We start from the raw sequence: 18,384 nt of genomic DNA on the forward strand, positions 1-18,384 counted from the left end.
TCACTTAAATTTAAACGGCTTTATTACTATGGGACAGCTGTCCACAGCGACGATGAGTTGAAAAACAATTATAAATTTTCTCAAAAAATATAAACTCTGCTCACTGTCGGTAAATTCAAATTGCCATTACCAATATTGGTACTTACAATCAGGTAACAGGAAGGTATGCCTACCAGTCGGTATTTCCAACGCGTAGTTGGGCTTGGGTATCTTCGGCTTCGTTGTCAGATTCCTCTGTCGATGTTTCTGGCTCAAACAAATAAGGCTGGATACCTACAGCATGTTCATCACTACTAATTACACCAAACGATGATGAACCATCTGACATATGTAAGTCAATATCGTCGTCGCTTTCTTCAAATTCGCCTATGTTTACAATTTCCGCCAGATTGCCTAATCGTGTGGATTCCCGCAGTGACGTCACAGCTTATCGGGCCCCCAAAACGGAGCGAGTCGCTTAGAAGCTTGATTTGCCGTTTGTTTCTCAGGGTAAAAGCTTGGATTTCGACGCGCCGTAAACTTTGTTATTCTTGTACCGAATTTCGACGCGTTCTTTTTTCGACTTTAAATATGACTGATACAAAACAAAAACGATAATATACACTGGATATACTCTTTAATCGCCTTCTCTCAATATCACTTTACCCTCAGCTACTGGTACTTATCTTAATTTCTTTTCAGACATTATTGTAATTTATATATTAAGCTGTTGTTCTATGTATTGGAACCTTGTTTGTTACTTTCGTAATAGGAAGGAAATACAATAAAATATTTACGGAAGCACATTAAAGAAAACTTACTTAGAACATTTTACACATATTTTTTCTTGTAAAATTAAAAGCCTTTTTGAAAAGAGTTATTTATCTTTAACAACATTAACAGCATATTTTTTCTAACGTGCATACTCATAGGCTATTCAGGTATGCTTTTTCTATTTCTGATTGCATTAACAAAAAAACAATTATTAAACTATATCCAACCCCTTCACATTTGACCGGAAGTGCCATGGTTACATAGGTTACAGGTTTGCTGGGTACATCTTCTGACTACAGTCACTTATGGAAATCCAACATCGCAATAAAAATCATGTGGGGGGATTGTTGAAAATCAAATATAGTTTTAGTTTATGAGGTCAGCATGTATGGAAAGTCTTAAGAGGATATAGACTATATATAGGAACTTGAATGAGTGTTCATTTCATATGGAAAACGTGGGTAAGAAGTTAAACGTATAGTCTAATGTAATTGGCAAAAATAATTTCTCCACCAACAGTCCCTAATAAGAGCGAGCGTGCGAGAGCCGCATGTCGTTGACTCGCTAGCCTCATGAAATCTCTAAAAACAATACTTGAGAGCTCTGTTAGCGAAAGAACGAACTCATAATTCATTAAGGTAGGTCATTGGTGTCATCTCTCCACCAGTCCGTATGTTTTTGTAAGATACTGGATTATTGTCCTTTTTTCAATTGGTATGATTGCGGAATTCTCAACTGTAGGTTATTTAAATTTGATAATCGAATAATTTTTCACGATTGTGGGTCCACGTCATGAGCGGCAACGTTTCATTTGTTTTGCTGTGCATAGGTAAATCTACATAAGATCGTTTATATTTATATAAATAAACCCTTTACGACACAGATAGGCGAAGAGAGGTGATGTTGGCCAAAAGTAAAAAACATTTCGTCACTATTGTCTTTGACTGTGTTGCTCTTTAGTTCAACGTTATGACCCGATAAGTCTTGTATGGATCATAAAGTTTTGTTCGCTTAGATTAATGTTTTTATTACAAAGTGTTGAATTATACTCCTGAGTGTCGAGCAGTGTAGGTAGAAGTCGGAGCGTGTTTGTGATGCGATTGATTGAATATATGATTAGTTGAATATCATTTAAATTGCGAGAGCGAGAGATGCAGCTACATCTGAGTATGGTATATACTATATATAGTGACACATCTCAAACTTTGAGCATATAGATGTGGTTTTTATCTTTGGAAGGTGTAGTGGATCTAGAGAGAGAGTAGAGGCTCATGATGAATATACGATATATGAAGATTATCGTATAGAATTAAATCAATTGGATAGTATTTTTTTAGATTCATAAATTGTTTTATGAAAATATATTTAAACTCTAATCAACTTTCCTTACACATCATCATCATCTTTAACATCACTTACAAGCTAGAACCAAATGTTATGATACCCAAAATAATTTCTTTTTTTGTTTTATATGTTTGATAAATGATACCTTAAAATTCATACAATTTAGACTTTCCAACTACCAGACGCTAAACTGATAAAAGGAGTAAATCCAAGATGCATGGATAAACTTTTTCATGAAATAAAACACTGTTCCAAACACGTAGTATGTTTGCCAATTTATGTAGTTGTCATCATATATTTTTTAAATCGATCTCATAGGCGACCATGCAACACTTTCTTTGAAGCGCTAAAATCATGAGCATCACCTTTGGGAAAATAATAACGTGTTTGTATTACTATGGCACGATCTTAAGAAAACCATGCACGAGTGATTAGTAAATTCTTTTCTGGATGGGAATAATAAAATAAAAATGATATTATGGTGTGCTCAATTTTGAGCTGTTGTAAATTAAGAATACTTGTTTAAACGTTTTAATTATGATTTTAACCGCACTTCTCGCTGTTTTGACCCATACACATGAAACGGTTAAAAAGCAATCTTTTTACTCATGTTAGATGTCTTATAAGTATGAATATTCGAAAAAAGGGAACAAAAAGCAATTGTTTTCTTTTAAAAAAAATAATAATATGAAAACAGCCAACCCAGAATAGGCAGTTTATGTAATAATAATGTTATATGATTGATAACTTTTTTCTAAAACATTTAAGTTCAGAAGACAAAATGGTTGAATCTTTCAAAAACCAAGACATCACAAAATAGTGGGTTCAGTGTGTTTGAACTTTGTCCTGTTAAAAAAATGTTATTTTTCCCAACATATATTGCTAAAAAAATCAAATTACTTTAATCTCACTAAAAATTCTAAATAAGGAGACTAATTGGCTTTGGTAATTCTCATTTGTGCTGTCAAATTGTCAAAAACTAGAAGACAGCTAAAATGACGTCGCACAGTCGACCTCAAGTGTACTCAGTTTAATGTAAAAAAGGTAAAGTTTCACATTTTAACAAAGTGTATAGAATGCAAATCGATTTAAAATAGCCGCACAAAATTGGTAATTTCATAAATATGTGTATAAAATTTTCTATAAACATTTTAACTATTATGGACTATTTTTCATAAGCTCATTTAGATTTAAGAATTTGATAAAAAAAGAGAATAATAGCCTTGATAATTAAAAACCATGTTTCTAAACTATTTCTTCAGAAGTTATTATCTATACTCAAATCATTTGACTGTAAGGAAGCGTCCCAATTTTATTGTTTATAAACAGAGCGACTCCTGGTCCATAGTTCTATGAATATTTGTTCAATATTTGGTTAACTTTATGTTTGAGAATATATTCTGATAAACGTTCTTATACCAACAAATAATTAAAATTTCTGATATGTTATCAACCGTAACGTGATTTCATTTTAAGGTTCAAACACCGGTTACTTAACAGTACATATTATCATGCAGTTAAAACAATTATTATACGCTGCACTTTCATTTAGCAGGATGGTCAGATGAGAATAAGATTGATTCTAAATTAGCATGAAATGATTCAGATATTTTCACCGGAAATTGAAGGACGAAGGAACATAGTCCCCAGTGAAGATAAACCCTTGAGAAGCTTTGCATGTGACCTGGAAGTTGACGTCATCTGACAAAACGTCACAACTAAACAAACGGCGAACACTATTGTTTTTTTTTTCTTTTTCTTTTCTTTGCAGTCCGACGAATTGTTGCAACGTTTGTTGGGGAAACTCTCTGTCTTTCATAACAACTTTTACTTCTTTTCTTTTATCATTTGTTCGGATATAAAAAACACTTTTGCCCTTTCGAAAATAAATACCTTTCACCAAGGAGGTCAATTCGAGATGTATCCCCTTACTGAGGGCCATAATATTTAAATTTTATAAAACATGTATGAAAAAACCTTGATTGCGGTAACAATTTCCTTATTGGCTTTATTACACGAGTATAAGAGGTGTACCAGAGGAATGGTTTTAATTGGACTGGCCCATTACTCTCTACTCTCATTACAATACCATAGTTTTTCAATCGAAAACAGTACTTTAAAGTATGTATTTTTTTTCATTGTTTATCTAAAATGAATTCAATACAGACATAAAACAATAGTGATCGATTTTAGAAAGAGGGGAGTGAGTCGGTGTATGTTATTCGTAGTGGGTATTCAAAAGGCTGAGGGCGTGTGTCGACTGTGGTTTAATGACTCTAATTGTGGAAACGTTAACCCATTCCTGTATGAACATAATCAATATCTCTGTTTTTGTACACAGTTGAACGGTTTTTGATATATCAGGTTAAGCATTTCAAACAAGAATGGAAAGCAATATTACTCATTTAACCCTTAAACGATGCACTGACCACAGACCATGTAACACACATATTCTTTTTAAAGATATGAAGCTGGACAGAGCACGTACACAATTGGCACCATGGTAACCAGCATCAAATACCTGAAAATTGGTAAAATGTGGAATGCTATCAAAACTTTATATTATCGTTTTCCAAATTAAATGAAATAAAACACAAGATTTTTTATTTTATGGTAAAAACAGTGTGTGTTCTGTAAAACCATTCATGTTTTTCTGACTATTGAGTTTGTTAGATTTTTATTAGCTACATTACCGTCATAAAGGATTGTGCATCTTTTCTCTGGTGAGAGAATTCATAGCTATTCTACACTAAGTTGACCGTCCATCCAAATAATACAGTGATATTTAAAAATGGCGGAGTTTGATTATATAAAAGGATACAGAGATTAAATTAACATAATATGGGGATGGGCCTTAAATATTGAATTACATTAATGATATGGTAATTTAAAGTTATATTGGGTTCTGTGTGTGATGTTGCCGATGTTTTGATCATTTAACATAAAATAATAAAAGTATTATCTTCCCAACTTGGATGGCAGATAATGGGTTATAAAAACATACCGTTGTCTTATTTATTTACTAAATGATAAGAGGATATGATAGTTATATTAATTTCTGCTATTAATAACTTGAAGCTAAACTTTACATTAAAACTTTTTTTGTATTTCTGTTTTGAAAACAATACGAGACATTTTGGACGATTTTACACAACATAGTATCTCAATTTAGAGAGTTGCAATAGTATCTTAAAAATTGAAGAAGAGTAAGACAGCGAAAAATACTTATCAAAATATGAAGTTAAGCAAGTAAGAGTGCGGGAGTTGTTACAGTCAGAGCTTATGAATGTGGATACATAGTTGGTTAAACAAATATTTGACAATTACTTACGTTAAACTGTTCCTCTCATCAGATATTCCATCACACGGGTAGTATAGGGGTTCTGCAACCAACCGGGTCAATTAGATGCTGCAGGGTAGTACCCGTAGTATCCATGTGTAGAGTGCAAGTCTTTGCAAGCTTAGGTATACATGAACAAACAAGTTTCATTTTCATTGTGTATAAAATTACAATTGTAGTCATGGTTTTTTTTTTTTTTTTTTATGAAAGATTTTTTTAAATACATTAACGAGATCGTGTGCAAATTTTGTCTTTAATTTTAACCATGATGCTCTCATTATTTCGGAATAATGTCGATAGAACTTTATTGCAGAGTTATTCTAAAATATGTTAATGCTTCAAACCTTAATAATACCGGTTTTTTGTTTAGAAGCGTTTTTGATCTCATCGTGCTATAGTCACTTTTGTGTCAAATTACGACAAAATTAACACATTTTTTTCTGTTTCTGTGGTTAAGATTGCAAGAGCAAGGCACGGTAGACTAGCGGCTTGAAGGCCGTGGGTTTATCACTTGGCTCTGACCACTGTTTATGATAACAAATCAAATTAGATCTTCATAAAGTTAACTGGACAGGGAATGTTTTACAACTGGGGTTCCATGGTACGACCACTATCACATTCTGTAAACAAAAACACTAAATGTTTAAACCTATGTGATTGCTGTAGGTAAAGAGTTTTTTTTCGAAGTAGCGAGAGAGTGAGAGCTGACAAGCGATGAAGATTTTTCGTGATAAGAGAGCAAATAATATTAATTGGCGAACCTGTTGTTGAAAAATATGGCCTCAATGTTGGTGTCCTCTTGACATGAGTGCAGATTATAGCCCAGTCCGGTTCAATGGTATAATTGTTTATTGGCCCTAGTAAAGAAAGGTAGCTGATCCGAGCCGAGATTAGGTGTTGTAAGTACGTAGAAGAGGATATGTGGCCCGTTAGTGAAAATAGCAAGTCTTGAGAAATTTTCTTTTAGTATGACAATGTGGTTTTTTTTTTTCGTACTCAAACCGATGCTTGTATATATGTAGCCGTGACTCAAGAGTTAACATATATCCATGTAATGTTGAATCGCGCGAGAGAGCGCGAGACCGTAAGTACAATTGAACAAGGTATTAAGAGGGGAGAGTCATAAGGGAGAGGCGGGTATATGGAAGTAATTGTAAAATAGGCGTCTGGCTATTAAAAAGTCGGAGGCACAATTACAACCCATTTTAAATATTCCACCACTTTAGAAATTTTGATCCACCCCCCGCCGGGGGGTTACAATCCGGCGTCCCGGAGCTCTGTTACGTCCTCAATGCCGGTGTTATTTTGGTTTTCCACAACGATTACCGACACGATGAATCAACAGTCCTGCATTACGGGTAATGCGATCGCGAGTACTATACAACCATCGACCCGACCAACTCCGCCGCGGGAAATGTGCAAGATCCAAGTATTGCATGGGCATTGCGGGTTTAGAAGCCGATCTCTACTCTATGATTTCTCAGTTAAAGTGCTCGGATAGTTTAGAGAAACGATGTCCCCTCGAACAATATTGGGGATGTCATAATGATTTTCATTTTTGCATTTATTCAAAGGAACTATCGGCCTGGATCACTTTAATTTAATAAACGTTCGAGAGGACTAAAGTTTGCAAGGTTACTGGTGGAGAAAAACGACAGGAAGAACACAATTTAATTTGTGTTAATGTTTTTCTTGTCCATAGTGTTTGTCCTACGTTGATGTTATATATTCTAAAATGAATGTTCGGTCAGGTAGATAGACACTAACGTCGTGCAACAATAGAAAAGGACGCACGAATTAGTACTGTGTTTCAGGAACGCATATAGTTGCTATTATCATGATAGAGATTAATTCTGTTTTTGATATTAAGAGTGTGATACCGTACACATACCGTATAGTAAACCTTTGTATATTCCGGTCACAACCAGTCGGTGATCCGATGTGCTTGATAACAGTCTGTGTCCGTCTCAACTGCCTGACGTGTATAAACTTACCTCCGTATGACGACAGACCGTCGGGAAGGTCGCTGTCGCACGTTGTGCTATTGTGGTTGTGCACATTGAGAGGCGGGCGACAGTATGGCAACTCCACTGTTCCGTACGAATGAAAATAATCATGTAGCAGTCAGTGACTCCGAGACATAGCAAGAGAAATGTACAACGACAGCTCTGCATAAACACGGTAATACACGGATCATAAATGAATTCGGGACGGATAATTACTGATGTATATCATTGCCCTATTACCGCGAGAGATCGCGAGAGTGAGCTGATTATTCCACATTTCGTTCCACAGGTGATATTCCCGTGTTGGATCCTCTAGCGCAATTATCATTGGATGTGTGGAATGGCTATCACAAAGCACACTAGTAAATCCCTCAAAAAATGGTTTACCTATACTTGCCCGCTATATGATTATATATCTACGCATCGCCATAATCCGTCAATCTTATTTCTATAACTACTTCATTGAAACTTCACAAGCGGCGCAGCACGACCTAAATAAACAATGAGAGTATACGCAACATGATCACTGAGACTGTGCATACGAATGTTAGATTTGGGGTTCAGTTATGCGTTCGCTTGCAGCCTTTCCTGCACCCACAGTGCACTAATGAAAAGGCGTTCTCCACAACATTTGCTATCCGCTTATCTATAGTCGTTTATATCTTTTGTTCCAACCAAAATGGTCTGGGTACGGAAAGTCTGGACAACAACTCTCGAGCACACAAACATCAATAATGTGTTATACAGTGTAACATTTTTAAACAAATTCAACGTACAAACAAAATCACTTTCTTCTTGCATTAACTTCAGAATGTCAAAACATGAAATGCGCGAAGCGATTCTCAACGTTGCACGGACCACAGCTTATGTAGCACACATTCTTTCTTGTACATGTTTCAACTGGACTAGTAGCAATCTCTACAATGGTCACGCATGGTAAACCAGCATCACATTCTGAAAAGAAAAAGATATTTAAAAGTAAAAACTACGATTGATATTCAAAGCTCTTAATCTCCTACACTCGACCAAATCAAATAACATGAAATACAAAGTTATTTCCTTGACACGGGAACTAACTTATTTTTTTTATTTTTGTTTATCAGTCTTTTGTTAGGCTTCGTATGTAAAAAAAAACCTATTTGTTTAGTCGTGATATTTTAAGAATTGGATGGCTGTGCGTTTTAAGGTTTTTTTGTGTGTTTTTATGCCGTATCCATGTTTCATGTAACAAATTACAATATGTGCATACAGTAAGGATTTTCTCTGAATAATTATAATTAAAATGACTGCAATGTTGCATTGCCGTTCGACAACACAACATTTTTGTAGGTTTTTAACCAAATTAAACGTTAATTATTTCCTTATGGGGCGTGTCAGGAGGACAAACGACTATTTTTGTCCTTATTTAGAGTACTTTACAACAATGTTTTAACACAAGATCAGCTAGACAGAGAATGAATAAAAACAAAAAACAAATCAATAAATCTTTCAAATAAAACTCCTATGGCTGAGCTGATTCGGTTTAGAGAAGAAGCGCACTGAAATTCATTTCAGATAATTCCTTTAATCTCTAGAAACTTTTCAAATTTTTTGAAATTGCAAAGGGATATTAGCTTCTGACAAATAAAACCTTTTAAGAATAAGTATCGCTCGCGCTTAATCCCTTAATTAACGATACATCGTTTTCGTGTCTGTCCAATACAACAACCATTGAAAACCGTTAATGTAGGTCACAGTGACATGCTTAAACACAATGGATTTATTTAGCATTATAAAACTGTAATAGTTTTGCATGAAAACTAAGATTCTTTTCAAACGATTTCTGAGTAGCTTGAGATTGATGTTTAGTGATTGGCATGTGGATCTTTGCAATGACCTGCGTTAAGATTATGAGACATCATATGGTCATTTTGGCACACCGTTAGGTTCAACGTGCATTAGAATAGGATCATATTCAATTAAATCGGATATCACAGGGATTCTAAATTAGATATCCACCTGTTTTTCTATGTTGATTCGCACTGGGTTTTCTTGGTGTCAAAAACTATGTGTTATAGTCTGTCTATGTTTAAAGAATATGTAATGATTTGCGATTTTGAAATGTTTTTGTCTTTTTTTATCGATCCATAGTACATGTATAACATGTAGAAAGCCGTACATTACTAAAGTACATTACAGTACTTAATGATTTATCCGATGAGAAGGGTCAAACTCTAATTAAATCAACTAATAGAGAGAGAGCGCGAGATAGCGCGATGTCTAAATGAAGATGTTGTAGGGATAAGCAGGTGTTGAATAGACAGTGAGCGCGAGAAGAGCGGGATTCAGTGCGCTGGTGTATATGTTAATACGCTCGATTGCGAGTATGCTTTGTTGATTAATAGCGACATAGAGGCAATATAAACCCCCATATATGTGCGGTTATCGTGTAGGGCACGCTGGTTATTTGTGTGTTGCGTTAGTGAGCCGAAAAATAATGTTATGTCTGATAGTTGCTGACCAGTTATTCCCCACTTTTTAAATGAAGACGAACTTGCTCACATGTCCGCTTCGATGCGATGGGCTAAATTATGTTGAGGAGAAAATAATTTGGTTTGAGGACACGTAGCGAGATTGGCTTCCACCCTCCCTGAGATCCCAGGCCATTTGTTGGTATATGTTTCTGTGCTGTGTGTTGTGTGTTACTTTTTTAGTGAGAGAGAGAGCGGAGTGTGCGCGAGAGTTAGTAGAAGACAGAATCGTCACGGCCTCCTGGACATAGCCCATGTTCTCTACATGTCTTATCTATGCAAATGACTACTCCCACAACTCTTTGGACAATGTGGTTAGTGACAGATAATCTTTCGTGCAGGTTTTCTGGTGTTGCAGATTATTCTTGCGTACATGCATAAATTGATTTTTATTGATTGAATTGGGCAATATATTTGATCCCTCTATATACTGACATGTTTTATATTGCCGTGAAATCAGTTGATATCTGTTTCTCCCAGATATCACTGATCAAACTATGTTCACGGAGAGAGATTGATTATTGAAGTGATTGAGAGGTGAGAGGGATTTGTGTTAACTGATTGAGTATGGCCTTTCCTCAGAACTCTAATCAATATACATTGTGATTGATGTGGCTTCAGCCATTGATGGTCTAGTGATGGGACACCGCGGCCATCTTAATTTGGTGGATTACGGTTCCCCAGAATAGTGCATCTATTGCCTTCCTGCGGAAGTGTTAATATGAGGTGAATATGCTTGTTCTGGTGTTTGGCGATGATGATTTTCTGTCCATAATGTGCCTTCCTCGGAGTTGAGTCATGTATCTCCCATGCGTATCCAAGCAACACGGTCAAAAAACTTCAAGGCCACGAATTCCATAAAAGCGAATTAAGATCGTTTTTTGACTTCAATCCGCTGTTTCGATCATATACTGGGGCCTATAAATATGAAACAGTGTCTTGTCTATATTCCCTGCAGGGTGGATTCTATTGCAGTGGGGATGTCGGTATTTCACTGTACATTGCGCGTGGAGGCGGTGGGACATGGGGATCATGGATTTTTGTGTGGTGGTATATGTTTGGGGGGGATCTTTTTCGCTTTTTCTCGTAGTCATTTCCCAACCGTTTTTTACCCATATTTCGAGATTGTTCATATAAATCCAATTACTGCCCCGGGTTTACCCATACCTCTACTCTGGGGAGGGGTGGGGGGGGGCCGCTTTACCGGGTTATCTATATACAACTTCGGGCAACGTTTAATTTCTATAACATGTCTTCATTAAAAAACTTTATCATTTAAGCGGGGGCGGAGACCATGCCTTGATCGCGGTTGCACTGTGCTGTAATCGCAGTATATGGATCAGACACACCTGCTAGTTCGTTGTTAGGATACGAACTTTTGGGGGCGTAACACACTTATCAGTTATATGCGGCCAAGCTGAAGCGATGTCGAATTAAAAATATTCCTCATTGCTCTATGGTTATTTATACCCCCCCTTATCACCATTAATCTTGTGTTCAACGAGGTTGATGGAATTATTTTGAAGGCGTGGCTATTTATGGTCTATTGATGGACCGTGCCAGCCGCCATATGTAGATATTTCATATAAATCCTGTGACCATAAATCCAATTAGAATTCTTACCGGAGAGCGAGTGAGAGTCGCGAGCTAATGAATAATCACAATTATTTGGCACGATTGGTGTTATATTAACTTGAAATGTCCTGTTTTGATCACTATCACATGCAAACTAAAGTAAATTCCTACCTATAAGTTGAACATCCATTATATTTGCGTCCGAATAATCATTAACATAATCCCTTATTTGTGTCGTACATTTTGGACTTATTATGTGTTTCTATATCAGCCCTGAAACGAATATTTACAGATTTAACTCAGTTTGAATGCAACAAATAAAGCAATCAGAAAATTTTGGGAACTTGGGTTGCATTTAGCTTCTAGCAAAAGCTCGTAACCTAGGTATTGATAAACAAACAATGACCATTCATATGTATATATTTTAAAGATCAAAATCAAAACACCCACTTTCTTCATAGTTTTGACAGATTTCAAAACGTCATACAAAAACTCTTGATCAGTAGACTTGTTCGGGAATCGTGATCCATGCCCGTCAAAATGAGCGGGAAATCCGGAATACCCGTAGAGTTTCCAAATACAACATGTAGCTATCTGAAAACCACATTTATAAGAGAAAGGTACCGTTTATAAAAAGTGTGCGTTTCAAAGGGTAATACAATATTAATTATAATAGAAATTAAAATACATATTTTAAGGCATAAGGTGCTCAACAGAACTGGTTTTCATGCGGGTCATTCTTGCTACCACCAATTTGTGAGTAAGTGAAATGTTATTCTAGATTTTCACACAATGGGACAATTGCAAATAGGTCACAGTTATACCAGCTACACTAACTTTAATTAAAACCTGGTTTATTGCCGATATAAACACATCACAACTCATTACATTTGACTTCACGATAGTGTTTATTCCATGTGTGTGCTTCCGATATGTATGACATGGTTTTATGTCCTAGCTGAACGAGTAAGTTATGCGATAAAATCGGTACGTAGATAATGTTATCAGAGCATAACAAACCACTGTTCACAAGCACAATTTTCGTTTACATTCTGTCGTTTTCATTTTTGGAATAATCGCCCGAATATTTGATGCATATTCGAGAACGTGAAAAATACTTACGGGGTAAACGTTCCCCGATGTTTTATCGCACGTTGTCTTGTACTTCTCTAGCCAAGGTCGGGCATTGCGTACAGGTAGGTCCCGTCAGTATCCGTCAATACAATCTAAAAAAATAACATTGTATCATACGACGGTTTTGTATATATAAACAATATCTTTACACACTCATTTCATGTTAACAATGAGGTAAACCAAAGAATGAATGACATTTTTTGTTAAGGAAATGGAACGTCTTACTTCTACTGATGAGCATTTTGTCACATTAACCGATTTGACGAAATCCATGTAGTCGTTTTATTAGTTACAGTATAACGTAACTATCAACAGACCACATAATCTGGACCGTGAAGATCAAATTACACCTCCTTTAACTCAAGTAGTCACGAAGGATGATGCTAATAACACTATATTAATTGCTATAGTTCGCGGGGTTGTAATTTCGTTTAACATTTCGTGAATTCGAGAATCCTAATTATTCGATCAATTTTAATACCTCCGCGTAACGAAGTGGGGGAGGGGAAGGGATAGGAGGAGGGAAGTATAGTAAAGGAGGATATCAGCTAGAAGGGTGATATCAACAGAAACATACTTCTATATAATGTAAATTCCGCGAAATTTAAGCCCCCGGAAAGACAAATCGCCCAAAAAAAAAAAAACTACACACGAAATTTACAAATATACTACATATGTATGAAACTATTTTGCCATTATATTTACATTGGCAAGAAAGCTTTACGGACAAACTCACATCATCAGAGTGTGGAAGGAGTTAATGTGACAAAACAACCGTGGATTTTACGTCATCTGTGACTGATTTAAAATGTAATTTTTTGTTAATTTTAAAATCCAATTATACTACTACTAACCTACAATGTAGTATTGCCCTCTATGCAGGACGCATAATGCTGGTAATTTCAAAATATATTTTATATTTATTTTCTTATTCAGTAAATCAGCATGGATTTTTAATGTTAATTAACCACGTTTGCTCGTTCATATTGTTAACATGCGATGATATGTATCATAAATTACATTACAGACCGTGTGTTCTAGACATATCCGTCCATATCATTGCCTAAAAAGTATGAGAGGATTTCGGGTTCGATACGAGATGATTTGTTGACATCTTTACTGCAACTAGGGACAAAGACAATGTAAGATACATCTAAGACATTCGAATAGGGTCACGAGTAGGGGATACCTGTCGCCTGACAGAAATAATTTAATTATTGCCGTACATATCGATGCAACATGCAGGTTATTAGTTTTTCATAGACATTATGTAAAATCAATATTTCTATTCGTTTATGAATGAATATATTTTTTTTATATAAATATAGATTTTCTACAAAATCAATTACGTTAACGCCATCCATCTAGATCTTGCTGTTACTTTTATTCTCCCACACGTGAGGCAAAAACAACCTCAGTGGCCTTCGAGTTTGTGATTTCGTTTCCATAGCCTCAAGCATGTGGACATTAGTTATAATAATAATAAAACAAACTATAATCAATCACTCCATTGACTGTAAAAACAGGAAAATATATCACCCCCGAAGATTTAAGATTTTTTCTTTGTTCAAACACTACTGACTGATAAACGATAGTTATTTGGCAAAGTAAATTCCAGTAACACGACATAAAATAAATCGATTGCATATGAAATAGCTATCACTAAGCCAAAACTGATAAGTAGTTTAATTACTTACTTAAATATATTGGAAGGAGAGAAATATAGTGTTTTAAAACAACATAGGAAATCACTCTTGTCAATATTTCACTCGACAGATACTACAATTGTCCTAGAGTTGGACACAGCCTACTGGTCACAGTCACACAGAGTTCATTGGACAATTCTACAATATGTACCGAGAAAAAATCCTGCTGTATCAGCACTGAACAACAACATAGGTAGATATGGCTAAAACTAGAACCCTAGGCGTAACCAATAATACCTGATAGATACTGCATATTTATGAAATTGAATGTGATAAATCTATAAGCATACTGTATTTAATGTATGAACACAAATACGTATATCGTCTAATGGAGTATATAATAAAAGATCACATAACAAATAATATATAAAGCTTACAATCACTACAGACTTTTTTATGTGTTTTAACTAAACATTCATTCTGCTTTTTGATTTTAACTTCATCGTTATCGGATAGAAGTCTGGTGAAAAAACGCAACAACATTTTTCATTGTTTTCTTTGAAAATATTATAACCGCACTCTCTCTCTCACGAAAAACAAATAATTCAAGAGGATATAATCCGATTAATATTGCAGATTTACTCACTCCTAACCATTCGTCATTTAGTCACAAAACATTAGCTTGACTAGTACATTGAGTCAAGATTTTAAATTGATCTAAACCACACTTATTTAATTTCTCCTCTTATTGGTGCCTGGAACTTAGCTTGTCCCAATGTTGGTCAAGGGTCAGCATCTATTTTACAATTGTGGTTACTTTCCCCGGAGTGGTGCTTAATGGCATAAATCTTGTTTCTAGGCGATCTGAACATTCTATGACATAAAGAACGGGTTTACCTAAGAAATGTACTGTACCTATTTTTCATACTCACCTACGCAATGGAGGTCAAATTAAAGTATATGGCATAATTGAGCCAACCTCTGTAATCGTTTCTTGTGACCAAATTTGTTAGATTTTGTCAAGTACTTTATGACGATCGGTAGTAGCGATTTCAATGAATTTACTCTAATCTTAAGTGTCTTGCACTCTGCCCTTAGTCTAATTTCTTCTTAGAAGAATATAGTTTTATAATCTTCAAAATAATCGGCAATTCTTTGGGGATGTCTGTTATGAATCGTCTCATCAGACAAACATTTCTTTTAAAATTGTGTTAAAAGTTAAAAGTTCGCAAAAACTGTTATCAAAGTTTGTATATATGGAAAATGTTCATTGACGAAAACATTACCTGAACAAGCCCCTGATGTACCATCGCAAAGATTTCCTGCACAGTTTGAAGGACATGGGGCGCAATTATCATCTGATCCATAATATCCAGATGCACAAACTTTTGTGTCTAAAGCATTAAACGAATATAAAGTGTGTAAATTCATTATCCATCAAAGGCATTTCGATGATATCAATATACTACATTCAATCAATTTAAATACATTGTGTTTGTCAATCAAATTATCCATCCTGCCATATCATCACTATATAGATAATATGGAACTGTAAACCGTCATCAAGATAAGGTCATAGATATGCAAAAAAAAAAAATGTAAAAGATATTATCAAATTACAAATTGGACGTATTGTCTAAACACCATCAACTAAGTGCTACGAACATAACAGTCACAGTGTCTGTTGGTGATCCCTAGATGCCGAGCTATTTAAAGCTAGATCTGAACGTGTGTTACATGAATAAAAAAGCGGTTAATAATACACTGTAAGCGTGCTATTGAGCTTATTGAACAATGACAGCTCGATCATACACCTGAAATACAGAAAGCGTGCCAACATGAGTAGGTGTACTAACTTATCTTTAGAAGAATAAAAGCAGTTTATGATGAGAGTACACTCAGATTTTTGCGTTATATCTGCATAACATAAACAATCTATTCAGATCAATCCTTATAATTCAATTTACTTCCATTTTTTCCTTTTTGTGGGCTGATAAAGGAAATTTTTAAGCCAATGAAAATGCTCGTTACAAGCGAAAATTGAATTATACAAACATACATACCACATATCCCGGCTGTTGGATGACATATGTTACTAGGACAGTTGACACAATCGTTATTGCAATGTCCATCTCCGTACTTCCCGGGGAGTACAGCCTTAGATAAAATAAGCAGTCATTAGGACTGTTAATATGCACTATAGAGTACATAATGGATACAGAATAAACCTTATTTTATTATAATCATTATATGTTATTCATTCATTTGTTTTTACCGCATACCATCAATAACTTTCGTTTACTATTGTCCGAATTTAATTATGCCTTTATCCTGTTTGATTGGAAGCACAGAGATTATTCAGCGTTCATATTTGGTGTTACCCATTGTTTGAATTAACTTAGTAATATTTTGTTTTTGTTAAAGAGCAGTTCTACCAATTTACAGGGATCATACAAGAAATCTGTCATACATTTAGCAAAAACGAAACAGACATGACAGCGGTATGAAGAATCACTAACAAACTCCCAAATATCATCCATGTGGAACAACCTCATTTTCAAGTCATGTGGTTCCCCCCAGGACATGCTCCACGTAATGATATGACCTTTGGTGAAACAACGTATGTGTCTTCTGCTTTAGTCAGCGCTCAGGCTCCTGTCGCAGAAAACCTATTCTGTCACTCGCGAACCTTGGATTCCTGTGTTGCAAACTGTAAGTGTAGGATTTACCATCTATGACGGTAATATAGCCCTACATCCAGCCAAGCCGATTTGTTGTTGTCCGGAAAGTATTTAAACCATGTGGTGTTGTATTTCTCTTTAAGGATCTCATGTGAAAAGTCATTTTTATCTGACGACAAACTTTTTATTTAGATTTTTGGAGATAGGAATTTATATCAAAGAAAAAAAAAATAATATGGTGTTGTGCTTAATTTTGATCTATTATAAATAACAAAAATAATTGACGTAATCTGTGATTTTACTGGAATTTCACTGTTTTGTTCATACATATGACAAACTGGTTAATTGATAGATATGAATTTTAACGAAATTGACAATACTAATGCTTTCTTTAACAAAATAATAATATCACACGGTCACCCCATTATTTTTGCTCAGAACAGATGTATATGTTACCCCTACCCTCTGTCAAAAAAGTTATACTAAGTAAAATGTTTGCTAGCTATCAAGTCTTATGGCGATCAGGTAATACACCTGTACTGTGGAGGTTACCTGTTTTGATTGGTTAGAAAATTGCTGAGTCAGGGTTACTGAGACGTGTCAAAATCATGCAAGATGTAGATGTAGACCTGTTTGTACGGCTCTAGGTTCACCAGAGGTTGTGTGCCAGGGAGAAATACAGAAGTTGTGTGCTTGGTAAAGGGCTGTGTTCCCAACAGTTTGAAGCCTTATACGAAGCTGTATGCTAGTTTTGGGGAAAATCTGCTACTTGGAGGAGTTGTATACAAGAGAGAGTGAGCTGTGTGACCGGAGTTAGGAAAAGAAACGCCAACAGTTAGTACATGATTATGTAATAAATGTAATGTTGGTTACAATTTCTATATGTAAAATATATTGCGTGATATAATATAAAGGTCATTGTTGTAGAATAATATCCTATTCGGTATTTTTGTAGGAAATAATATGTATATGAGAAATATAGAGAGAAAGAGATTTATTAGTAATATAGTAAATGTGGTTATAAGCTATATAATACAACTAAGCAGTGCATCTTATTGTCATTATAACCCTATGGACATAGACTCAGAACTTTGACTCTATAACCTTGTAGGTAAATTTGCGAAAGGGACCAATCTACCATGTGTTAGGCACCATGTGCTGAAAACCCATATAGTATTAGCATAGGCACCATGTGCTGAAACCCATATAGTGGGCAGTTGAACCCTGTAAGCCCTAGTGTATACATACAGGAGTCATTGGAGTAGGACCACTACCATAGTGCGGAGTCTATACATTGGAGAAATTCATGTACAATTTGTATACATATGTGTCGTTGGAACTTTTGGGAGCAGTCGGACCAAGTGAACTATATATATAGTGCCCATAGACAATCTG

The 18,384-nt window shown here is 35.3% G+C and overlaps 1 long non-coding RNA gene across 1 annotated transcript in view; it reads right to left on the reverse strand.

Annotated features, from left to right (window-relative positions):
* LOC138312096 (uncharacterized) overlaps positions 1-18,378 on the reverse strand; it is a 62,914-nt gene extending 44,536 nt beyond the window's left edge. Inside the window, exon 1 of the long non-coding RNA XR_011206857.1 lies at positions 16,372-18,378. This is a non-coding gene — a long non-coding RNA (uncharacterized lncRNA). The remainder of the gene's footprint in view (positions 1-16,371) is intronic.
* Between the last annotated feature and the right edge of the window lie 6 nt (positions 18,379-18,384).

Source organism: Argopecten irradians, unplaced genomic scaffold, assembly GCF_041381155.1.
Source record: "Argopecten irradians isolate NY unplaced genomic scaffold, Ai_NY scaffold_0205, whole genome shotgun sequence".
Taxonomy (NCBI): Eukaryota; Metazoa; Mollusca; class Bivalvia; order Pectinida; family Pectinidae; genus Argopecten; species Argopecten irradians.